This window comes from Macaca thibetana, chromosome 4 (assembly GCF_024542745.1).
Source record: "Macaca thibetana thibetana isolate TM-01 chromosome 4, ASM2454274v1, whole genome shotgun sequence".
Lineage (NCBI taxonomy): Eukaryota > Metazoa > Chordata > Mammalia > Primates > Cercopithecidae > Macaca > Macaca thibetana.
In genome coordinates, this window is record NC_065581.1 from 147,329,342 (window position 1) to 147,350,125 (window position 20,784).

Below are 20,784 nucleotides of genomic sequence, written 5' to 3' on the forward strand. Positions count from 1 at the left end.
TACCTGTTAGGACAGATCATGTGTATACTGCTAAGGAACATATGGAAAAGTGAAATGCATGATTCTGTTTTCTTATGGCCAACACTCTGCCCAGTGAGATAAGTCATCTTTATAAATAGAATCCTAACCACACAGTACACACAGCAGCTGCTGCTAAGTACCAATTGGGCTGTAAATGCAATAAACAAAATGTGTGTCTGGGGTGCGCTGCAGGAATTTTCAACACACCGTGTTAAAAACGGAACTAATTTTCTTTCCTTTAACCATGTTCCTCCACCTCTGTTTTTTATTTTAGTTAATGGGAACACCATTCACCCAAGCCAGCCTTTCCAAAAGCTATCCTTTTCCCATATGTTCCACATTCAATTGGTCACCAATACTGGTTGCTTCTAAGGCAGAACTGTCTCTTAGATCCAGCCCTTTCTGTTCATTCATTCTGCCATTGCTGAAATGCATGCTTAAATACTTGCCATCATTCATTTGGACTATTGCAACAGACCAACATGATCGCTCATCTTCTCTCCCTATTCAAGATCATACTCCATACTCCCACCAGGTAACATTCCCTCTAACCTATCAAGTCCAAATTCCTTGGCAATATGTGGAAGGCCCTGTACAATCATCTGCAACTTAATGCTCAAGTTTCTGATGTTCATCTTGGATCTTCCACCATTACTCAAACTCACAAGGCACACTCATGTTTTGATGTCTTTGCATATTCAGACTCAGGGTCTGAGATGAACTTCTTCACTCTCCCCAGACACTGAACTCCTACTCATCCTTTGAAACTCTATGCAGGTAGAGGTAGTTGTTTCACGCTTTGTGCCACCACCCAATGTGCTTCATTTTTAATTGGTTAGAGCATTCATCATGCTTAACCATAATGATCTGCTCATATATGGCTATCTTCTTCACCAAATAATGGGCTTTGCAAAGGTAAGGACAGTGTCTTATTTATCTTTGTATTCCTAGTGCCTAGCACAGTGCCTGGAACATAGTGCGTTCTCAGTGACTAATTGAGTTTCCAAGAATGAATGGATGGCTACATAGAGAAGGAAAAAAAAAATACATCCTGTAAGAGCAATCAGGAAAGACTTTATGGATGATATTGGATTTGAGCTTCATTTTTTAAAATGGGCTAAGAGTTCAACAGGAAGAAATAAGGCAGAGAGTGTCCATATGGGGACAGCTATGTATGCAACAGCATAAAAGTTTAAGTAGAGATGATGTTTTTTTAAAAGAAGATGGTCTCATAGGCTGTAGCAAATGACCATGAATAACATCTGAAGTCCTCATCCGTAGATAAGGTCCCAATTACTCAAGTATGACAACTTCTCTAACCCGCTGCCTTTCCAATCCCTGACTCCACTCCACCTACTCCACCTTCCTTCTGTCTTTCTGATACACCAAACTTGTTTCTGCCTCGGGGCATTTTTCCATTGCTGATCCCTTTGCTTGCGAGATCTCTGAAGGGGCCTTTCTCTATCTCTATCTCCCTCTCTAATGCACCTTCAACCCACCCTCTTGATTAGAAACCCTACTTTATTCCTTTGTACCAAACATCGCATTTTGATGTTTACTTATTTACTTGATTTTTATCTAAATCTCTCCCCAGCCCCATCCCACCACTATATCTCCAATATCTAGGATACTGTCTGGCACAACAGTAGGCATTTATTAATAATAAGTATTATTTGAATGACAGAAGTGTTAGATGAGGCTGGCCATCAGGGTTGACAGGCAGTGAAGGGCTCTGAACTAAATTTTATAGGAGGGTTAGAGTACGTGTACTGCACATATTTTACATGGAAGTAACATTACTAAAGATGTAAATTTATAAGATATCTTTAGTAAATATACAGAATACTTTCAAGACAGGGAGATACTGGAAAAGGATTCTGAGAAACCCCCAAATATTCAACCTCCTTATACATCTTCATATTTTAATAAATTAGCTAAAAACATATTTTTAAATAGCCAATTTGGCTACTTCCACCACCATCACCTGCATCAAATCTTGCAGATTCTAGATTAATTGAATCATTCATTATTTTTTAAAGTCAGTTTTGTTATATTCTTATAAAAGCACAGAACATAATTATTTAAGTCTTTTTCATATTTCCTATATTACTAGAAAAAATCAGAAAGACAACTATTAAATCTTAACTTGTATTTATGCCCCTGAACCAAAATAAATGTAATTTAACAATAAACCTAAGTGGTTAAATTTGCAACAAATATTTATTTGTTTGGGTTCCCTCTTTTATAAAATTGTGTCTAAAGTTTAGGTTTTGGGGTTAGGGAGATGTAAAAGTGTTCACACTCCAGACACAGACACTATGACTTCAGGACACATACTTATGTGAAAATACATGGCACATACAGCAACTACATGGCGAATCTTAACAGTGGACTGAGTTAACTGAGGCCTTAATTTTCACTCTGGGGCATGATATGCAAAACGATGAGGATGAGGTTAAACTAATAACCTTTAATGTCCCTCCACCCCAAATTTCTAAGTTTCTATCCTATGCATATGCCTAGAATAATTAATTTGACTATGGAAACATTGTCTCCCACTATGATAAAAGAAATTTAAATACTTCTAGAACTAGACTTGGTACTCATGCTACCCCATCACTGTTTTGTTCTTTATAGAAGTAACTTTTATCTTTATTAATAAAAGGATACTGGATAATTTCCAGTTCTACCATAGCAGTGTACTTTTCCTATAATCCATCCCTTTTCACTGATTATGCCTACAAATTCTAGAAAAGCAACAACACTACCTAAGGACTCTGAACAGAAGCAAGGGTAAGAAGACTAGGGCAGGCAGACAAAACTTGGAGAGACACTCAGTATAGGGATTAGTTTCCCAGTTATATTTTCCTCTTGTACCTTTGCCCAGAGGGTGGAACCCAGTCGTAGAGCAGCTTTACAGTGTAAGTAGCTAAAACTCTGATTCTTTGCCATCTTTCTAGCTAGAGGCACAGGGAAAGGAGTCTCTGCAACTAGAGGGTGGGAGAGAAATCCCAGAGGGTAAAGAAAGAAGGAAACACCTAATTCTGTGTAAGACCACACAGGTCTTAGCCTAACTGAAAATAATACACATGTGTGAGACAGAGCCAAAGCAGCATACCAAAAGCTGAAAGAGCTGAACTGAGATTTGAATCACTGCCAACAGAAAGCAAGACAGAAGTAATCAAGTTGATTGTCTACTGAAACCAAAACAAGTTAATTGTCTACTAAAACCAAACATTCTTCGGAAGATTATAACAGAACCCAAAGTCTATATAGCATAACATTTAGTGTCCAGCATACACACAGAAAGAAGTAGAAATAAGTAAGCCAGTCTGAAGCAAAAAAAAAAAAAAAAAAAAAAAAAAGGCAATCCTGAGATGCTTAGATGTTAAAATTATCAAAGATATTGAAGCAGCTACTACAATTTTGCTACAAGAAGAACAGAAAAATAAACTTGAAATGAATGAAAAAAGGAAATCTCAGGAGACCAAACCAGATATTTGAAACTAAAAAAAAAATACAATGCATATGATTTTTAAAAAACACTATGGATGAACTTAATAGTAGATGAAAAAGGCAAGGAAATTGAAAATAGAGCAATAGAAATTATCCAATCTGAAGAAAAGGAAGAAAACAAAATGAAAAAAGAATGAACAAACCTCAGAGACCTTTGAGGCAATATAAATGACCTAATATATTTTTAATTAGAGGGAGGAGAAAGATATTGAAACAGAAAAAAATATATTTAAAGAAATAATAATAGCTAAGCACACCTCAGATTAGGTAAAAGACACAGACTTATAGATTCATTAAACGCAGTGAACACCAATCAGAATAATTAAAAGGTAACCATTCTTAAATACATCATAAGCTGCTGAAAACCAAAAATAAAGAAAAAAAATCTTGACATGAACTAGAGAAAAATGATACGTTACATATAAAACATTCTAATAATCACAGAATTCTCATCAGAAACCACGTAGGTCAGAAGATAGTAGGACAACATCTTGAAAGCGCTGAAAGAAAAAGGCTGTTGAAACAACATTCTATATCCCAAAAACTTATTCTGTAATAAAGGCAAAATAAAGACATTTTCTTCAAAACTCTAAGGAATCTTAAAAAATCTATTACAGTTAATAAATGAGTTCAGCAGTATTAGCTGATGTTGCAAGATACAACATCCATATACAAAAATTAATTTTATTTCTGTATACTAGCAATGAATAATACAAAAAATAAAATGAAGAAAATGATTCAATTTCTAATAGCATCAAAAATACTATAATCCCAGTGCTTTGGGAGGCTAAGGCAGGAGGATTGCTTGAGGCCAGGAGTTGAAGACCAGCCTGGGCAACAAAGCAAGACCTCGTATCTACAAAAAAATTAAAAATTAGCCATGAATGGTCCCTCACAACTGTAGTCTTAGCTGCTCAGGAGGCTGAGGCAGAAGAAACACTTGACTCCAGGAGGCAGAGGTTGCAGTGAGCCATGATGTCACCACTGCACTCCAGCCTGGGCAGCAGATCAAAATCTTATCTCAAATAATAATAATAATAATAATAATAATAAAATATTTAGAAGTAAATTTAACAAAAGAAAAGGCAGGTACACTGAAAACTACAAAGCAGATTAAAAGAAATTAAAGAATACATAAACAAATGGAAAGACACCTCATGTTCTTTGATTGGAGATTTAACATTGTTAAAATATATATAGCACTCCTCAAATTGATCTACAGACTTGACACGATCCCTACCAAAATAAAGACAGTTTCAGATAAAGGAAAACTAAATTATTATTATTATTATTATTATTATTATTATTATTGTTATTGCCAGGAGTCCTGCTTTACAAGAAATGCTAAATAAAGTTGTTCAGGCCAAACAGGAACAATATGAGAAGGAAATCTATGACTGAATAATGAATAAAAAAATCAGAAATGGGAAATATCTACAATAATATAAAAGACTATGGGTTTTTCCACTTAAACTATTTAAAATGGTTTAAGTTACTTACTGCTTTAAGTAAAAATTATAGCATTTTTCAGTAGGCTTTTAATGTATATAGATATAACTCATATGACAACCATAATATGAAAAGATAGCAGAAGGGCTTGTTAATGGGATCTATAGGGCTGCAAGATGGCTACATTTTACCTGAAAAAGTATTTTTTTAAATTTACTTTAAGTTCTGGGATACATGTGCAGAATGTGCAGGTTTGTTACATAGGTGTCTATGTGCCATGGTGGTTTGCTGCACCCATCAACCCATCATCTAGGTTTTAAGCCCTGCATGCGTTAGGTATTTGTCCTAATGCTCTCCCTCCTCTTGTCCCCCACTCCCCAACGGGCCCCAGTGTGTGATGTTCCCCTCCCTGTGTCCATGTGTTCTCACAGTTTAACTCCCATTTATGAATGAGAATATGCAGTGTTTGGTTTTCTTTTCCTGTGTTAGTTTGCTGAGAATGATGGTTTTCAGCTTCATCCATGTCCCTGCAAAGGACATGAACTCATTCTTTTTTATGGCTGCATAGTATTTCATGTTGTATATGTACCGTATTTTCTTTATCCAGTCTATCACTGATGGGCATTTGGATTGGGTCCAAGTCTTTGCTATTGTAAATAGTGCTGCAATAAACATACATGTGCATGTTTCTTTATAGTAGAATGGTAAAATATTAACTCAAAGTAACCCCCCCAAAATTCAAACTGTTATAGACAAAAGCCGATAAATAATTTAAAATCTAATACCAAACCATATTTAAATAACTCCAAAAAAGGCAGGTAAGAGGGAACAAAAGAACAAAAAGCAGAGAAAATTAACACAGATAAAAAAATGATAAAAAGGTAAACCCATATCCAAAAAATGATAATCATTATGTTAAATGGTAATGGTCTAAATTTCCCAATTAAAAGGCAGAGATTGTCAGAGCAGACACAAAGCTAGACTCAATAATATATTATCCTTAAAAGATACACTTTAAATATAATGAGATATGTTGAAATAAAATGGGTAGAAAAAGGTATAAGATACAAAACTTAGTTATACAAAGGCTGAAGTTGCTATATTAATATCAGATAAAATAGATTTCAAGACAACATGTATTAACAGACATAAAGAGAGCTGTTTCATAATAATAAAAGGACAATTCATCAGAAAAAAGATTAGAAACATGTGTTTGATAATAGACCCTCAAATATATATGTAACAAAAATTAACAGAATTAACAAGAACCAGACCATTCCAAAATCATAGTTAGAGGTCATAATGCCCCTCTCTCAGCAATTGATAGAACAACCGATTTTTAATAATCCAGCCCCGGCATGGTGGCTCACACCTGTAATCCCAGCATATCGGGAGGCCAAGGCAGGAGGATCACTTGAGGCCAAGAGTTCAAGAGCAACCTTGGCAACATAGTGAGACTTCATCCCTAAAAAAAAAAAAGTTTAAAAATTAGCCTGGTATGGTGGCATGCATAGCATCCACCTGTAGTTCTAGCTACTTGGGAGGCTGAGGTGAGAGGATTGTTTGAGCCCAGGAGGTGGAGGCTGCAGTGAGCCATGATCATGCCACTGCACTCCAGCCTGGGTGGCAGAGTGAGACGTCGTCTTTAAAAAACAAAACAACAACAACAACAAAAAATCAGTGAAAACATTAAAGTTCTGAACAACACTATCAACCAACTTGATCTAATTGACATTTATAGAATACTACATCTTACAACTGCAGAATATTCCCTTTTTTCAAGTGCATTTACCAAGAGAGATCATAGACTTGGATTTAAAACAAGTCTTAAGAAATTTAAAAGGATCAAAATCTATAAAATTTGTTCTCTAACCACAACTTCTAAGTAATGTATGGACTAAAATCACAAGAGAAATCATGAAATACATTTAACTAAGTGACAACAAAACTATAACATATCAAAATTTGTGGGATACACCTAAAGCAGTGTTTTCAGGGAAATCTATGTACATGTATTAGGTAAAAAAAAAAAAAAAAAAAAAACCCAATAACCTGAAGTTCTACCTCAAGAAGCTATACACATAAGAACAAAGTAAACTCAAAATAAATGGAAGTAAGGAAACAGCAAAAGTAATAGCAGAAATAAATGGAAGAAATGATAGAAAAATAATTTTAAAAAATTAACAAAGCCAAATGTTGCTTTTTTATTTGTTTGTTTGTTTGTTTTTTGAGATGGAGTTTCACTCTTGTTGCCTAAACTGGAGTGCACTGGCAAGATCTGAGCTCACCGCAACCTCTGCCTCCTGGGTTCAAGCAATTATCCAGCCTCAGCCTCCAGAGTAGCTGGGATTACAGGCATGCGCCACCATGCCCAGGTAATTTTTTTTATTTTTAGTAGAAATGGGGTTTCACCACTTTAGCTGGGCTGGTCTTGAACTCCTGACCTCAGGTGATCTGCCCATCTTGGCATCTCAAAGTGCTGGGATTATAGGCATAAGCCACCGCACCCAGCCCAAATGTTGGTCCTTTGAAAAGTTGAACAAAGTGCACAAACCCCCGAGTACATTGATTAAGGAAAAGGAGAACTGATAGAAAGCACCAATATCAAGAAAGATGTATCCACACAGATTTTACAGACATTAAATGATAGGAGAATACTAAGAACAATTTTATGCCAACTAATTTGATAACTTAGATGCAACAGGAAAAAAAAATATTGAAAAATAAAATTCAGCAAAATTGATGCAAGAAGAAACATAAATTAAAGAGCCCTATATTTATTAAAGAAATCAAATTCTTTATCAAAATTGTCCTCAAAAGAGAATTCCAAGCCCAGGTGGTTTTGCCAGTAAATTCTAACAAAGATTCAAGGAAGAAAACCAGTCTAACACAAATACTACAGAAAACAAAAGACTAAGAAACACTGCTCAACTAGTTTTACAAGGCCAGTATAACCCAACATCAAAACCTGAGTAAGAACATTATAAATTATATCTTAATAAAGTTGTAGAAAAAAAGGGGAAGCAGAGCCCGATTACTATGTACCCCTGAAATAAAGAGTCTGGGAGGATTATATAAATGATGTTAAAGAAAGATCTCAAGTTATATATATATATATATATATATATATATATATATATATATATATATGGTTATAATATAGTCACAGGTGAAACAAAGCATAACGTGAACTCCAAGGATAATTTTCTAATTATTTTATTCTACAGCAGAGAAACTACAGACCACAAGCCCACTCCAGTTCAGGCCTGATTTAGTATTTTCATTTTATTTATTGATTATTTATTTATTTATTTTGTGATGGAGTCTCACTCTGTCACCCAGGTTGGAGTGCAGTGTCGCAATCTCTGCTCATTGCAACCTACATCTCCCGGGTTCAAGCGATTCTCCTTCCTCAGCCTCCTGAATAGCTGGGATTACAGGCATGTGCCACCATGCCTGGCTACTTTTTGTATTTTTAGTAGAGACGGAATTTTACCATGTTGGCCAGGCTGGTCTCAAACTCCTGACCTCAAGTGATCTGCCTGCCTCAGCCTTCCAAAGTGCTGGGATTACAGGCTTGAGTCACCATGCCTGGCCAGGCCTGTTTTTGTATTGCCTGAACATATTTTTGTATGCTAAGAACAGGTTTTATATTTTTAAGATGTTAAAAAAAAAAAAGTAACAGTAACCATATGTGGCCCACAAAGCCTAAAATATTTACACTCTGTCTTTACACACAAAAAAATTGCTATCCTTGCTAGGATAACAAGTATATGGCAAAAAGTAATAAAAAGTCATTTTATTGTTCTACTATCTGAAGTTGGTACACAAAATATTCTGACAGTAGCACATCTGCAGCCCTTCTGACCTCTTCCTTCCATTTAGCTGCTGCTTCCTGTTGATTGATTGATTCAATAAATAGGTAAGAGAGTCCTATTATATTTCAGTCACTGTATCACTAAATCTGAAATATAATGATGAACAATGTGGCCAGCACAGACCTCAGTGAGCCGACAGGTTCACAGAAGAGATCTAAATGCTTATTCACTGAGTAAATCAATCACTCCAGCATAGTTTTACCTTGACTATGTGGGTAACACTGATTATGTAAGCCTAGCATATCTTCCCCCTCTTCTTGCAGCTGTGGCCGAATATGCACTCCATACCAGGTGCCATGCTTCTCTGGATCTGAGGTTTCTCATCATTACAATATAGAGAAATAACACACTTCAGGATAAAAGATGAAAAAAAAAAAAGCTAGTGTGAATGTATACAAATGCAAACGTATGATATTACTGTGGCCCTGTTGTTTCCTCAACTGGATGTTTTAAAATTGTCAATCCTTCTCTCAAATTTAAGTTTCTTCTTGAATCTCATCATATGTCAAATAAAAACTAACACAGTTGAAGAGTAAGGAAAGATAATGCCTCAGAGGTTTTATTAATGCACCCAAAAATAACTCCTTATTTTAAAGTTAATGTAAAAATCTCCAAATCCAAGGGATATGCATCTTAAAGTTTTAAAAAGCATTAGCTAACATTTACTGAGCTACTGATAATAATTTGAGTTCTAAATCCAGGGCGTGTAAGAAAAACTATAAAAAGGAGTCAAGGGCAGTACTAATATTGGAAGAAAATAAAATGCCATTCAATAAAATGCAAATGAGCATATTTTCCTGGAAAAGTGCTTGGAATCATTTATTTATTTATTTATTTCAGAAAGAGAAAAACTTGGTGGAGGGAAGTCTTGCCAGAGGGAACATATATGTGAGAAGGCTGAATAAAATAATCATGTTGACAAGGCAACATGGTGGCCAAAATAATCATAATTATTTAGGCTTGAAGAAAAGATGCCATCAAAGAGAAAAAAGACGCAAGATTAATGGCACATCACCTGCAAGCTTCAGTTCCCAAGAGAAGCATACAAATTTGCAAAAGGTGAGAAAAGCCAAACAAGAATGATTATAAAACTCAAAACTTAGTTGAAGGAAAGGATTTTAAACTACCTAAAATATAGATAGAAAAAAAATCCAGGTTAATAAACCAAGTCGGCTCATGAAAGGTATTTAATAAGTAAAGACCTTAAATGCCAATAGCTTTTCTAGGTTACAGGAGAGCATGATGACAAATTACAGGCTAAGGAAAAGAAATAGACTGTATAATATCAAATAGCTTTGAAAGACACCAACTGTAACATTTCTAAGAATCATTTTTATTACACTGGAATTAACTGTAACGGTTAAATCAAGTTGGAAGAGAAACAGCATATTGTGTATAAACTATTTAAGGCTAGATTACTATTATTTTTTCTACCCCAAAGAGGAGGAGAGAAAAGAAAGACGGAAGGGAGAAAAAAAGGCAGGGGAGATGTCTTCTGTCAAGGCATCTCTATGCATTCCCCTTCCTTGAAGGTAGAGACTGTGAGTTACTCACCCTCATGTGTCTAGCCCCAAGTGCAGTGGCTGACATAGATGATTAATCGAAGTTTTCTAAATGAATACACTAAATAAATTAATACAAATTGACAAATTTCTGCTTCGCTTTGTGTCCTTATAGCTGTAAACGGACCCTGTTCTCATGCCTTCTGTGTCCACCCTCATTTTTTCTGCTTTAAAAAAATCTGTGATTACAGAAATCAGACTATAAAATATAAATAAAAAGCATTTTCTCAGATGAATTCAAAAGATGAATAACCAAAGGAAGAAAATGTATCTGGAGAAAATGTGTCTGGGTTCATTGAGCTAATTTAAGCATCATTTGTTAATATACTGTGAAATATTTTATACACATACACACAATTCCTCCTAAATAGCTATCTGCGTAAGAACTTCATGCTTTGTTTATATTTACACTAGTGAGGGAGGAGGCAGGACTCAACTCTAGAGGTGGGATTGAATACCAGATCAAATTGAGGACTAGCAAAAACAGGGACAGGGCAGAAGCAGCTTCCCATTAGACATGCCCACCAGCGTGCCATGTCAGTTTACCATTGCCATGGCAACACCTGGGAGTTACCACCCCTTTCCATGGCAATGACCCAGTGACCCAAAAGCTACCACTCTTTTCCTAGAGACTTCTGCATCAACTGCCCCTTAATCTAATGGAATTAAAAATAGGTATAAATATGACTGCAAAGCTGCCCTGTGCTGTTGCTTGCAGCACACTCCCTATGGGGTAGCCCTACTCTGCAGGTGCAGTCACGGAGCAGTAACACTGTCGCTTCAATAAAGCCGTTTTCTTCTACCCTAACTCCAGCTCACCCTTGAATTATTTCTTGGGTGAAGCTAAGAACCCTCACAGGCTAAGCCCCACTTTGGGGCTCTCCTGTCCTGCATCACTAGGATTTTAGTGTATTCTCTCTTCATGTACCCCTTGGAACTAGCCTCCGACTCACCAGCTGCCACAATAATCCCTCACTGCAGTAGAACTTCCAGAGGCCCATGTGGCAAATGAGAATCTGGAATCTCCTTCAACTCAGGGCTGTGTGAATCCTTTGCTAAAATTATTCATCTGTAAATTAGCTAATATCACAGTAGACCTCATACCTGCCCTTGAAAGTAATATTTCATGCAGAAATAACTTATCATTTAAGACATACATGTACTTAAAAATTACTAATAAGTTCAGATGTAAGGGATAAAGAAACCAGGCTTTAAAAAAATACTAAGAGGGAACAGGTCCATTCCAAATCACATCCGCCTCAAAAGGATACTGATTTTTCACTTCTCATTCCATCTGATTAAAAAATAAATTTCACATTGATTTTAACAAATGTATCATTCTAGTGTGAGATGTTGATAGTGAGGGAGGCTATGCCTGTGTGGGGAGAGGGGTATGTAGGAACCATCTGTTTTCCACCCAGGTGTGATGTGAACCTAAACTGCTCAAAAACTAAAGTTTATTCATTAAAAAATAAATTCCAGAGATTTGAATGTTTTACATATTATTAGGAAAAAAAATTAAGACCTACTTAGAGGACACTTATTTCCTAAGAGTGAGACAGGATATAAAATGACCCTCTGCTGTTAAATATAATAGACAATTTCTTAAAATTACATATATGAAGAAAGCTTCAAAGAGAGAACAGCTATAAATCACCAAGGATATCTAATTTTATAAATCACATCTGAGAGAATCCCCAGCAGAAAGATCTCCAACAAATCCATGTTTGATTATTTGGTGTGAAACCCATAAACCTAGGGGGATGACTGTTTTCCATCTCCTCTCTCCCATCTCCCCACCCCCAAAGATCTTTACACTCTTCCTTTATTGCCCCCAGACTCCTGGATGAAACTCAACAACTTTCTCCTTTTTAAGAGATCCTTAGCCAATCTGTAGTATGCTCTACTTATCTTCTTGTTTCTCCAAAGTCACAAAGAATCATGCTTTGCTCTTCCAGAACGGGTCAGATGAGAAACTACTCTGGCCAGGGTTCCTCCTGTGTCAATGAGCCATTGGCCAAAGTAGTGGGAAGGAGCAACAACAGATGCTAACGTGCTGTCACTGATGGGAAACACAAAAGCAGAAACCAACTCTATACAATCTCAAGTCAATGCCCCAGTGCTAGGAACTGCACTCTGTTCAAGTGCTGCCAGAAACAAACTCAGACACAAACCTCTGACCACATCTCCTCCCACTCCCACCTCAACCTTACTGTCCTTCCTGCCTTGCATACACACCAGGCTGCTCTAACCTCAGCAACTTTGCACATGGAATGTGATTCCCCCAGAGGGAAGCATGGTTTGCTTCCTCACCTCCTTTAAGTCTTTAATATGTCCTCTCTCCCTGACCACCCTTACAATTGACCACTTCAACACATGTATCTCCTTTCTCTACTTTACTTTTATCCACAATACTTCTCATGTCAGAATTAATACACAGGATAAACTTTACTCACATTAGTTCTCTCTTCCCTTGTTGGAATGTCCTCTCCAAGAAGACATTCTGTAAGTAAAAGAAAGGAAAGGGATGCAAAGCCTAGTAAGTAGGAAACAGTGGCATACTATAGTTCCCCTCTTTAGGGCTTAGTAGTTCACATTAGCATAGTGAAGGGTGGAAAGTATTGGAAAAACAACAACAACAACAACAACAACATTTTACACTTTTTTAGTAAAGAAATGTTTTTAAGTTCATTCAACTTTTGTAAACAGTATAAAATTTTGTAGCATTACTAATAACTGTCAGAGTACACAAGTTGGGGAACACTGCTAAGAGAGAGTGTCCATGTTTCCCTTTCTCTTGTACAGTAATCCCCCTCTTATCCTTGAGGAATATGTTCCTACTCCCTTTCAGATTACTTTCAGATGACTTTCAGGCATCTGTGCCTGAAACCACAGATAGTAACAAACCCAATATAATCAATATATACTATGATTTTTCCTGTATATACAACATACCTGATACAAACATGATAAAGCGTAATTTATAAATCAGGCACAGTAAGAGATTAACAACAGTAACTTATAATAAAATAGAACAATTATAGCAATATATGGTAATAAAAGTTATGTGAACATGGTCTCTCTGTCCCTCTCTCTCTCAAAATATCTTACTGTACTGTACTCACGTATTTTACAACCACGGTAGACTGTGGGTAACTGAAACCTCAGAATGTGAAACCTCAGATAAGGAGGGCTACTGTATTTTTTCTTTCTTCCCCACTGTTCTTCAAGATCACCAATGACTTTTTCTAAGAAAATATAGTAGCTTTTTCTGTATGTTTATTTGGCTTGATCTCTATGCTCTACTTCTAGAGGATAATGAGGTCCTTCCTGAAGCTTCTTCATCTGTTTACATGCTACCTCTTCTGTGTCCTCAACTAGTTCTTTGGACACTCTTTCTCTGTATCCTTCAGTTGTTTCTTATCTGCCCTTTAATTTGAAATGTTTAACTGTATGAGTCTTCATAAGATAAATCCTTGTCTTACTTTTCTTCTTTCACTTTTCTTGTCCTTGGAGAGACTAATCTTATTTGTAGCTTTCATTTCTATAATGATCCTTAGGACTCTAACCCAAACTCAGGATTATATTTCCAAAGAGCAACTTGGATAGGATCAATTGCTATCTTTTGCAAAAGCACACAGTTTAAAAACCACTGTCTTTATCATCTTCCAGTGGATTTTCATCCCAAACTCCCCTATTTCCCTGGGATGTACTATTTTCCCTGTCTACAAGACTCTAAATGTTGGAATTATCTTTAATGCCTGATTTTCTTTCCCTATGTCCTTCCCAATTCTCATCATTTAGGGTTATTTCATCAGGAGCACATTCTCTTGAATGGTTACTTTGTTCTGTGGGTCCTTCCCCATCCTTTAGCCTTCTTTTCTTCCACCTGTGAACTCTAAAAATCAACACTATCCACCCACTTCCTCAATATGGCCGCTCTGAACCAGTCATTCATCCTCCCTAATTTTTCCTATATATTCAAGCCACACCTTTCAAAGTACATGCTTCACTCCCTCACTTACCTGCTTACTATCTTTACCATCTCTATTTCCTCCAGTTTTCCACATAGCCCTATTATCCCTCCCTACTTATTTTCATTTATCTTACTAGATCCTCTCTAGAGCCTCCCAGTCTTTTGAAAAAGGCTGCAGATAAAAACTGGAAACAATATTACAAAGAAAGTCTCACTGATGTTCATTATAGTGTGGAAGAAGAATACATGAGAAAGGGGAAACAGAGAAACTTACCTCTTAAGGAGTCTCTCAATCCATCTATTACAGTTAACTCTCTCCTAGATGCATTAACAGAATAAAACAGGACAATGTATATAAGACAATAAAAAATTCAGATATCTATTTTGGATTTTGCATTTGAATATAAAGTCTTGGAATTCTAAAAACATTTTTAAATTAAAACAATAACTTTGCTCCATATTAAACAAAATTAACTTAAAAATTAACCCCAGGCCTAAATGCAACTCCTAAGCCTAAAAGTATAAAGCTTCTAGAAGAAAAAGGAGAAAATCTTTGTAATCCCCTTGGGTTAGGGAAAGAACTCTTAGATAGGATACAAAAAGTGTGAACTGTCTACTGCCATACCACCCTGAATGCACCCAATCTCGTCTCTCAAAAAGTGTGAACCATAAAAGAAACAATACAAACTGGACTTCATCAAACCAAAAACCTTTGCTCTTTGAAATACACTGTAAATAAAATAAAAAGACAGCCTCAGATGGGGAAGAAAAAAATTGTAAAACAGTATCTGACAAGGTGCTTATATCTAGAATATATGAAGAACTCTTACAATCCAATCAATAAGAAGACAAACCATCCAAACTTTTTTTAAAAGCTTGACAGGGTGACATGAGGGGAGATTTGACAGTTACTTTGCCAAAGAGATAAAGATGGTCAATAAGGACATGGAAAAAAAATGTTTACTATCATTAAGTCATTAAGAAATTACAAGTAAAACTACAATGAGATACAATTAAAAGCGTATTAGAAGGGCTAAAATTAAAGACTGACCATACCTAGCATTGGTGAGAATGTGGTGGAACTAAACCCTCATACACTGCTGGTGAGAATACAAAAGGGTACAGCCACTGTGGAAAACAGTTTGGCAGTTTCTTACAGAGTTATACAAACATTTACTATATGACACAACAATCACACTTCTAGGTATTTACCAGAGAAAAAAGAAAACATATGTCCATGCAAAGGCCTGCACATGAATGTTTATAGCAGCTTTTACACAACTGCCAAAAGCTGGGAACATTCCAACTGTCCATCAACTGGTGAAAAGATAAGCACATAAAATGGAATATTTCAGTGATAAAAAGGAATAAATTACTAATACATGCATCCACAAGGATGAACCTCAAAGCATTAGGTTAAGTAAAAGAACCCAGACACAAATGGCTACATACTGTATCATCTATTTATGACATTCTGGAAAAGACAAAGACAGAACCCAAATCACAGGTCACCTGGGCTGGCAGTAGGAGAAGGCAATGACAACAAAAGGGACCAGAAAACTTTTCAGAGAGACAAATGTACTATCTGTCTTAACTGTAATGGTGATTACAGAATTAAGTGCATTTGCCAAGACTCACTGAAATTTACACCTAAAAGGGGCAAATTTTACTGTACACAAATTATACCTCAACAAACATAACTTTAAAAAACCAAGGCTTCTTTTTAAAAACCAGAAAAAAGGAATAAAAATATTTTATTTTTTTCATCCCAAACTCATTAACTTTTGTTCTCAACCATCTTCATACTGAAAGTACCTTCTCAATACCAGCTTAATGACACTTTAAAATCCTTTGAATAATAAATACAAGTTTAAGATTGAATGTAAAAGTCTCCTTTGCAAACAAAATAGAAATAAAAATTTAAACTGCAAAATTTCAACAACACTGGGATTCCGAAAGAGGGTATTAACGAAATAAGGCATTAAGCAGAGAACCAAGAGTGATATCCATATTCTTATTAACACATCTTAAAGTCAGAATAGCTTTTTTTCCCATTTAAAAACAAAACAATAGTTAAAAGCTAAATTTGAACTCCATCTGTAAAAGTACAGCCACTCACTTAAACTAAATATATTATCTGTAAATTCACACCAAAAGAAAACAGTAATTCCAGTCAAACTGAACCACCTGACTTCTCCCATAGTGGCCTTTCTTCTCCCACCTCCAAGTCCTCCTCACTGTGTTCTGCGCACATGCCATCCTCCCCCATCTCATCACATCTGAATCTTTACTGTTCTTTAAGGTTTAGCTCATACACCAAATATTCAGGATGCTTTCAAACATCCTCCCTTTATTTCCACAGCCCTTTATCTACAACTCTCTTATGATTCCTAATTTCTGTACTGTAGTTATATAAGTAATGCCTTAATTAACCTACTGGCTTGGAGGCTGACAAAGGCTGAAGACAGTGTGAATCATCCTCGAATCTCCCACAGCACCTAGCAGAGTGCCTTGAGGTAATAGGTACCATGTGTTGAATGTCTGAATATTAAATTTACTCTTTACCTGGTACAACCACAGAAAATTGACCCACTTGAAAATGTTACTGACCTCTATTTTATTTCAAGGTAATAGATTTATGCTAAATGTAAGATATATTCTGGTGTCTCTTAGAAGTGATTCGTATGTGTTTTTGAAAATTATCAATTAAAATATGCATAAATACAACTGAAAGAGTTCTCAAAGGCCAAAACTAAAAACACTTTGAGCAACAAAATAAAGGGTGTGGAATTACAATCAAAAATAAAATATATGTATATAACCATGAGTCTATCCTGACAAAATATATCATAAACAAATAAATGTGGGAGAATAGACAAATCTCTCACACCAGAGAAATTCCAAGTAATTTACATAGATAATCATCCCTCAAGTAGATGGAACACCACTCCCCACTCAATTGTGGACTGTACGTGGTGACTTCCTTCCAAAGAGCGCAGCATGGAAACCACAGGGGAATAACTCTCTGGTAAAAACCTGGCAAACACTACACCTCAGCCAAGTGATCAAAGTTAATATCAACGATGATGAGTTATATTGATAGCATGTACCCTTGGTATAATGTGATGAGAAGGGCACTTTTCCTCCCCAAAACACATAAACTCAGAAGGACATTTTTCCTTCCCAAAACACACAAAGTCAGTCTAATCCTGAGAAAAACATCAGAAAAATCTCATCAAGAGACCTTCTACAAAATATCTAATTGGTGCTCCTCAAAACTGGCAAGATCATCAAAAACATGTAAAGTCTGAGAAACAGTCACAGTCAAGAGGGGCGTACCGAGATACACAACTACATTTAATGTGCTAACCTAATACAGGACTCTGGAACAAAAAAAAGGGGAGTTAGAAAAAATTAAGCAAATCTAAATAAAGTGTAGGGTTTAGTTAATAATAATGTATCATTATTGGTTCAATTAATTATACTCACATAGGATGTTAACAATAGGGAGCCTGGGTGGGGAGTATATGAGAACTCTGTACTATCTTTGTAATTTTCCTATAAAGCCAAATCTATCTAAAATAAAAGTTTTATTTAAAAATATACAGAAATTTCAAATGTTAAAAAGTTATCATGAAGCATCAAACTTTACTTGGCCATAGACATTTCAATTATATGAGATTCTCTCTATAGATAAAGACATCCCTAGGCATATTTTTGTCCAGGGTAAGAGTTGCAGATGAAGTTTCTAATACAAGTAAAATTCATATTTTTAACATTTGTTCTAAGGTTGTTGCTTTCAAATGTATCATTTTAAATAATTGCTCTAATATTTCATGTGATTTCCTTTATCTCGGGTTCACAAAACAAAAATGCAATTTTATACTGAAAACTGTTGAAAACCGCATGACTTTATTTACAGAAATTCACTCTGTGGTCAGCTTTACCTAAAATAAAATATGACTGAAGACCTGAAACAATGACTGATTTTTCTTAAATTCTTCTCTCTTCCAAATGAAAGGACATTATATTTCACTATTAGAAGGAAAAAGGTTTTTATGTTCTTAATTTTCACAACTATCCTTCCAAAAGAAGTTGGAAAGAAATTTGACACTGCTAAGATCTTAGTCATTTTCTGTTGCTAAAATTATATGCTTTTCTTTTCATCTAAATGAGCTTCTCCTCTTTACATAAATTAGCACTATGTTGGAGAAAATGTAGTAGGAAGAACTGGGAAAGGATTTTTTTGTTTGTTTAGTTAGTTGTTTCTTATGATGGGAAATAACAGAGCATGTTGGGATGCCGTAGGAGTGGTTTCCTAGAGGCTCACAACTCCTCCCTGTCTAGCTAACTGATTTGGAACAAATCACAAATCTGAGCCTCAGATTTCTCACTTATAAAATGAAAAGATTATAATGCATAATCAGTTATCTCTAAATTCATTCCAGCTATAAAGTCCGAGTATAGGAAGTACAGTGAGCCTAATTCCCTAGTAACCCCATAGCCTCTCAAGAAGACTCTTCCAAATTAATGGAAACGGGGATGGGAGTTAATGTCTCTGCAATAGAAATTGTGCTTCAGTAGATATGACTCATTGGGGCCCAGCAGACCTAACTCAACATTGATTTCAAAATTGGTTTCTTATTCCCTTGACTCCAGGAATAGTCTTCAATAAGCTAGAGAGCAGTTTCCTTTTTTCACAGCACAAAGAAGTCAGCATTCAGACAGACTCAAAGAGAAGGAAAGGTATGGAGCTGAAGGCTCCAGGTTTATAAGAAAACAGAAGATTTTAGGAATACTGTGCTTAAGATGATAACCTTAATATTAATGTTGCTTGGAAACTCACCCAGCTGTCATGGAGCAGACACTGTGACATAGGATTTGAGGCCAGAGACATCAGTTTTTCCATTTAAATAGGCACAGATGAATAGTGAGGGCCAGTCCTTAAATATATCATGCCACCAGATCCCTTCCATGCCAACCACTTCCCTAGCATATATCATCTTTATTATCTTAGTTATTTATATATTTGAGAAAAGAAGAGGAGGAAGGAAAAAGATGTTCAAAGAGAAGTATCCAAATTTTCTCTCAGTGATTATATTCTGCCAATCCCCATATGGATTCCCTATTGCCAGACCAGCTTCACATGCCTGTGACCTATGGAGTCACACGGAGCCAAACTTGCAGAGGGCCTCAGCTTGGCTTAATGCTTTGTTGTCACCACCTTGAGCTCTATGTAATGTTTTAACAAGGAGGTCAGCATTTTCCTTTGGCATTTGTGTCCAGCAAATTACACAGCTGGTCTCGTTCATTGCCTTTTAAGATACCTTATTTTGATCTTCAGAAATCTGCGCCTAAACTTCTTATTCTTATGCTGAGCAAAGAAATTTTACCAAGCCCACATACTAAATGTCAGCATCTATTCAAAGAATTATCTATTCCTGTATAAGCGTGGCTGGGCATTATGAAAAAATTGCCCGGCCGGGCACAGTGGCTCACGCCTGTAATTCCAGCACTTTGGGAAGTCGAGGCGGGCGGATCATGAGATCAGGAGATCAAGACCATCCTGGGTAACACCGTGAAACCCCGTCTCTACTAAAAATACAAAAAAAAAAAAAAATAGCTGGGTGCGGTGGCGCACGCCTGTAGTCCCAGCTACTCAGGAGTTTGAGGCAGGAGAATGGCGTGAACCCAGGAGATGGAGCTAGCAGTGAGCCGAGATTGCACCACTGCACTCCAGCCTGGGTGATAGAGTGAGACTCCATCTCAAAAAAAAAAAAAAAAAAAAAAAAAAAAAAAAAAATTGCCCAAGCTTGTAGCCTTGAGTCACTTGCATTCATGATTTCTATTCCCTGACAAGTGCTCAGCACTGTCCATAATTCCATATTTCCCAGTGTCCTGTGGTCTCCATTCCCAATGACAGCTATTTCAGCAGTTTCCTTAAACCCCATTAATTTCCTTTCCTCCTCAGGTGAAAGCTCTGCCTTTTTTTTCATGAGTGCCATGCAGGCCTGTCAGACTCAACATTCCAGCAGCTCTCAACTTTCCATCCAAGCCTGGTTCTCCTGCAGTCTTCCTTGTGTTGGTCAATGTCATCACCTTGCTCCCCACTTGTCCAAACCAGACACTTGGTCTTCCTTCTTGACCCTTTTCTACATCAAATCCATTTCCAAGTTTTACCATCTTAATATTGATTTTGAGTTATTCACATGTGTTCATCACTTTGCAATTGTGGTCACTAATACGCCAATAATTACTCTCTTGGTTTACTACAAAAACTTCCAGATTAGTCCTCAGGTTTCCAGTCTAAATTTTTTTCCTGATCACTAATTTCATTTTCATGCTGCAGTCAGAAAGACTTTATAATAAAACTCGGATCATG

General features: G+C 36.2%; 1 protein-coding gene and 1 long non-coding RNA gene across 4 annotated transcripts in view; both read right to left on the reverse strand.

Annotated features, from left to right (window-relative positions):
- The window catches only part of SLC35F1 (solute carrier family 35 member F1), a 400,531-nt gene that overhangs the window by 273,086 nt on the left and 106,661 nt on the right, over positions 1–20,784 (reverse strand). The gene's annotated exons all lie outside the window — the stretch shown is intronic.
- The window catches only part of LOC126952165 (uncharacterized), a 43,742-nt gene that overhangs the window by 8,479 nt on the left and 14,479 nt on the right, over positions 1–20,784 (reverse strand). Inside the window, exons 2-3 of the long non-coding RNA XR_007724812.1 lie at positions 14,677–14,720; positions 12,883–12,929 (exon numbers count right to left, since the gene is read on the reverse strand). This is a non-coding gene — a long non-coding RNA (uncharacterized LOC126952165). The remainder of the gene's footprint in view (positions 1–12,882; positions 12,930–14,676; positions 14,721–20,784) is intronic.